Raw genomic sequence first — 5,239 nt, 5'->3', positions numbered from 1 at the left:
TTGCGAGCCACGCTGTGTCATTGCATGTGTGGGCAGGGATTTCTCCTTGGACTGAGCAGAGTACAGATGTACCCTGAGAAAAGTACTTAGGATCATTCAGGAAAGGCAAATGATTTGAGTAATTAATTGAGGAAACGTGTATTCTAAAGGGACTTAGAAGGAGAGAGCATTTCCCAACGCTATGGGTTGTAACGGCCTATTACCTATTTTGTTAGACAGGTCTACTTTCTACATTCTTAGACTGACCTGAGAGGGCATGCTGCAGCACACCCCAGAATTTCCGTTTCCACATCACCCAGTGATGCAGTGCAAGTGTGGTGTACATCTCCCTTGGCAGACACATCCAGCTTTTCTGCCTATGAAATTGAACACGCAGCGAGTCAGAAAGGACTAGTGAACGGGAAAGCCATTTTCCATGCAGAGTTAGAGCATAGCTAAGGTACCTCCACTTAGATGAGCAAGCTTTGGTTTAGGTACGGGTCTAAAGGCTGCCAGCTTAGATAGAAACACTGCCAATCTGAAGCCTAAGAAATCTTGGCGCTTCAAATTCCTTGCCTTGAAAAGTTCTCAAGGAAACCTTGAAAAGCTGCCTTTAAGTATTTCTGTTGAAAATTGCTGTGGTCTCTTCCCACACCATTCACCAGGACTGTTCCTATTACACACTATTCATTCAATCAATTTTAAAACCATGGGTTGTAATTCTTGGCAGTACTTCTTCCCTGTGGAGCTCAAGCCCTCATGAGTGACAGGAATGGGGGGCTGCAAGGGGATTCTGGTGCTAAGCTGAAAATCTATCCAGAACAAATCTGTCCTCCTGAGCTAAAAATATAGGCTAAAGGAAACAAGACATGGATTCATCATTACACTGACTACACTAGAGTGTGCTTTGGTGCACACGTGCATCTAGAGACATGGCTAAGAATTTAAGTGGTCCAACCAACCCTGTTAGCAACTCAGTAATTCAAGATACCTAACAAAGATTGAGGCTCGCTGGGCCGTGGGCAAAGCAGGGAGCACGTAGGCAGGAAACAGGAAGGAGTTCAACTCCAGCTCTTCTACACAAAAGGCAGGGCGAGCTGAACCAGCACCACGGGAGGAGTTAGGACACAGCTGAAGAGCTTACAGAGACCTGAGAGTGCCAAAGGACGGTGCCAGGGTAACTCTCACCATTCCTTTGCAGGGCTCTTACGGATGCTTCGCATGCTGATTCCCACCGCCTGTGTCATTGGTAGGAAGTCCAGGTGACAAATGCTCATTTGGTCTGGGTAACGCTTCTATGGTTCTGTGGTCATGACTGGAAAAACAAAAACAAAGAAAAAGAAAAGAAAAGCACGCCACCCTGTAAAATTGACCACTCTGCTGTTCTTGTCAGCATGACATCTCAGATGAGCACTACATGTCCTGCTCCTGACTGAAAAGTCATCCAAGCCTAGATGCCACACAGCTTCATCTCAGTGCCAAAAAGAAACACGTGCAGAGATGTTTAGAAGACTCTTTGTGCAGATAAAATTGCAGGGTGCGTATGTATTCTCTTCAATTCTCTTCAGTAATAAATATTAATTTATAATCCAAAGATAACTTTCCAAGAAGTAGAAAGAAAGGTTGATGAAAAGGAAATACACAATGAACTATTTTCGTCTAAAAAATCCTTGCTAAACCTCTCCCCATCAAAAAGGAAGCATTCTGGGCATGGTTAAGAACAGTTCGGAGACCATCTTGCAGCACAAAATGCGTGCCTCCAATCCTCGTGGATGTGGCTGTCTGCACAGACAACAGCTGCCTGCTTTCCAGCAGGCTGATGCTCACCCACCAAAGCGCTCGCCCAGCAGATGCCTGTCATAGAATCATAGAATTAGCAAGGTTGGAAAAGATCTCCGAGATCATCCAGTCCAACCGTCCACCTACCACCAATATTTCCCACTAAGCCACGGCCCTCAGTACCACATCTAACGTTTCTTGAACACCTGCAGGGACACTAACTCTATCACCTCCCTGGGCACTCCTGTCGAGAAGTGCTTCTTAACATCCAACCTGAATTTCCCCTCGAGCAACTTGAGGCCTTCCCCCAACTCCTATCACTACTTACACGGGAGAAGAGGACGAGCCCCACCTCGACATAACCTCTCTTCAGCTAATTGTAGAGAGGGATAAGGTCTTCCCTGAGCTTCCTCTCCTCCAGGCTAAATAATCCCAGTTCCCTCAGCCGCTCCCCATGAGACTGGTGCTCTAGACCCCTCACACAGAAGAGTTTCACTGCTCCTCTCTGGACACATTTCAGGGTTTCAATGTCCTCCTTGTACTGAGGGACCCAGAAGTGAACACAGTACTCAAGGTGAGGACTCACCAGTGCTCAGTACAGGGGGATGATCACTTCCCTGCTCCTGCTGGCTCCAGTCCTTGGCATTGCACTTCCAATCTCAACCCTTCCTTCCGCAGTCCTGCTTGCATCCTCACTTAGGGCAGGAGCTCAAGAGGTCAAGAGGAAGAACACAGCGTGCAACTAGAAGACGTCTCAAAGCCAAGAAGAGTCAACTCTCTGACCTTGGGCACAACTCACCAACCAACAGCCAGGCCTTGACAACTTGGCTCATCTGAGCACGCGCGACAGGGCTGTACAACCAGTTTCTTCCTCATTAAATAACCCACATAGATTCCTCATCCAAAATGAGAACGGCAGCAGTTAACATCGAACAAAGAGCTTCCTGTTCCTAGGCCTCATCCTCTTAGCCCAACTTTCCTTGCCTCATCCCCTACCCCAAAACCTGGATGATGCCCGCAGGCTTAAGGTCAGCTCTCAAGGACTCTTTTCACAGGACTCCATCAAAAAGAATGTCACACTTGTTCCATACACTCAAGTTGACCCAGCAGTGCTATCACTTAAAACACACAGAAGCATCCAAACCCCGAGCACGCACATCCCCTCCTGTGTTACGGGAGCCCACAGCTCCCCTTCACACCTCCGTGCATTTCTGGGCTTTTACATTGATGCAGCCGAGCTACAGCTCCGTGGCTGTCACACAAGGCCTGCAGGACTTCTTTCTCTGCAAGCCCCATCTGCAGGCATTGCTTCATGAGGTTCACCACCTGCCCTCCTGAGCAAAGACAAGCACTAAGACCGAGAGCAAAGTGCCCCTGGCCCGGTCCCCCACCCTCACTCCTGGCACACATACTCTGCTATGTGGACTCATCCCCAAAGCTTGGCTGGACAACAGCACATGCATCACTCTTCAAACGCCCCATCCCAGCACCAAGGGATCAAAGCATCGGGGCAGCTGAAACCAAGTGCTGTGCGAGCTTCCCCTTAGCTCTGAACATGAACAAATCTACCCCTGAGCAACAGGTCATGAGACAGCAGCAGAAGACAACCAACCTGCACAACCAGCTCGTTTGGGGTCGGTCCAGATGTTGGTGTGCTCCCTTCCATGGCCCAGGCCAAGCTTGCTGAGCTGCTCCTCCTTTGTGCAGGGGGAAATGGTGCAATGCTCTGTGCTGGCTATGCACAGCATGACTTTGACTTGCCATTCCTCTCTCCATCTTCCACTAGCAAACAGCAGGCTGTACAGGCGGGCGTCCATGCGGCTCTGGAATATCTCCGGACGAGGAGAAGCCGCAGCCTCCCTGGGCAGCCTGTGCCACAGCTCTGTCGTCCTCGCTGGGAAGAAGTTCCTTCCCATGCAGGAGCGGAACTTCCCGCGCTCCAGCTGACGGCCATTTCCCCTTGCTTGGGGCCGCGCAGGGCTCCTCTCCCTGTCCCGGGACTGCTCTCCTGCACACCTCCGGCGCTGCTGTCCTCAGTGTCCCGTTGTGCCGCGGCTTCTGCCTCGCTGCTGCCCGGACAGCAACGGCTGCCGCCGAGGTCTCCTGCGCCTCCAACAGCCGGCCCCCAACGGCCGCTCCCGCACCCAGTGGCTCAGCCAATCGCAGCCGGCGGAGCTACCGCAGATGAAGGAGACCCCGGGGGTGGGGCGGTGCTGCCAATGACCAATGAGAGGCAGGGGGCGGGGCGGTGCTGCCGATGACCAATGAGAAGCTGGGTCGGGAGAGATGTTGGTCAGGGTGAGCTCGTCCTGCAGCAGCGTGATGATGACAGGTCTGCAGATGCTCTGCACGGCCAGCTCGTAGGTTGGGAACCAGGAATGGACACGGCGGGAGGAGAGAGGTGTTAGGGAGCAGCCAAGGCATCAAAATGCATCAAAAGCCCTGAAAGGCATCACAAAGCCACAGCCAGGAAGCTTGGGATTATCATGAGCAGCATCCAGGATGCTAGAGATATTATTTGCTCCCAGACCAAATGGTAGCTGCAGACGTCCCAAAGCCAGACAAAACGGAACAAACCTGGAGCTCTGCTTCATGCATGCTTCATGCAGCCTCAGCGTTGCAAGCTGAGGTGCCTTGTTGCTTCAGCCCAGTCTGTGTGAATGAAGACTCCACAGGCAGTCAAGGCGTTGAGTGAGCACAAGTGTGCTTTTATTATTATGTAAAAAACAGGAGGGTGTGAGAGGCCCGGGTAAAGATGGGAATCATCCTCCCTTGGATGGAAAGGTCAGGCAGAGAGCGGCTCAGAGCTCTCAGTGCTGCTGTCCGGTGCCTGGGACTGGAGGCCTGATTGCAAGTCCCCCTCCAAGAGGCTCTGCGTCTCCTCGCTGATGCCAACCATGGAGGTGCTGCTGTCGGAGCACTCAGCCTGTGTTTGGGATGGGCTGCATTGCAGAGACACTGGGTCACAGTCCAAACTGGTGACTGTGGTGTCTGGCAGGCTCAGGTCAGCATCCTCAGCACAGCTGGGAGAAATCAGGGCTTGAACTTGGACGAGCTCCTTGTGTCCATCACTGTTGTTACTTGGAAGGCTCTCAATTGAACTGCAGCCATTTGTGCTTCCTAGGAGCTCTCCACTGATGGAAGCACACAGCCCATCATCGCTGGAGAGAGAAAACACGGAGTGCTGTGAGTTGTGTGTGTCAAGCAAGATGCAGAGCATGTGAGCAAAGGCTCCACAGCTGTGCAGGCCAGCATCTAAGGGATGGCTTGGATTGAGCTGGCAGGTGTAACTGCTTGCTGAGGAACCGTGCAGCCATAAAAGAACTACAAAAGCATCTCTGACTCTGAGATTGACACCTCATCGGCCTCATCTCACTGCCATGTTTAGTATCTAGTGCCAGCAAGTCTGACCAACAGCTCTGCTTTGAGGAGAACCGGAATTGGTTTCAGGCACCTGGCTCTGAAATCTGGAAAACCCCAC

The 5,239-nt window shown here is 51.6% G+C and overlaps 1 long non-coding RNA gene across 1 annotated transcript; it reads right to left on the bottom strand.

Annotated features, from left to right (window-relative positions):
* Window positions 1-259: 259 nt before the first annotated feature.
* Window positions 260-4,409, bottom strand: LOC109364379. The gene is made up of 4 exons (XR_004162326.1): window positions 3,371-4,409; window positions 2,345-2,654; window positions 1,168-1,294; window positions 260-356 (listed from the first exon to the last, which is right to left on the bottom strand). It is a non-coding gene; the product is annotated as an uncharacterized LOC109364379 (long non-coding RNA).
* Between the last annotated feature and the right edge of the window lie 830 nt (window positions 4,410-5,239).

The sequence above is a fragment of the Meleagris gallopavo genome, unplaced genomic scaffold (assembly GCF_000146605.3).
Source record: "Meleagris gallopavo isolate NT-WF06-2002-E0010 breed Aviagen turkey brand Nicholas breeding stock unplaced genomic scaffold, Turkey_5.1 ChrUn_random_7180001851854, whole genome shotgun sequence".
Taxonomy (NCBI): Eukaryota; Metazoa; Chordata; class Aves; order Galliformes; family Phasianidae; genus Meleagris; species Meleagris gallopavo.
The sequence above is the reverse complement of the archived record's forward strand: the minus strand, read 5'-3'. Positions and strand labels throughout refer to the sequence as shown.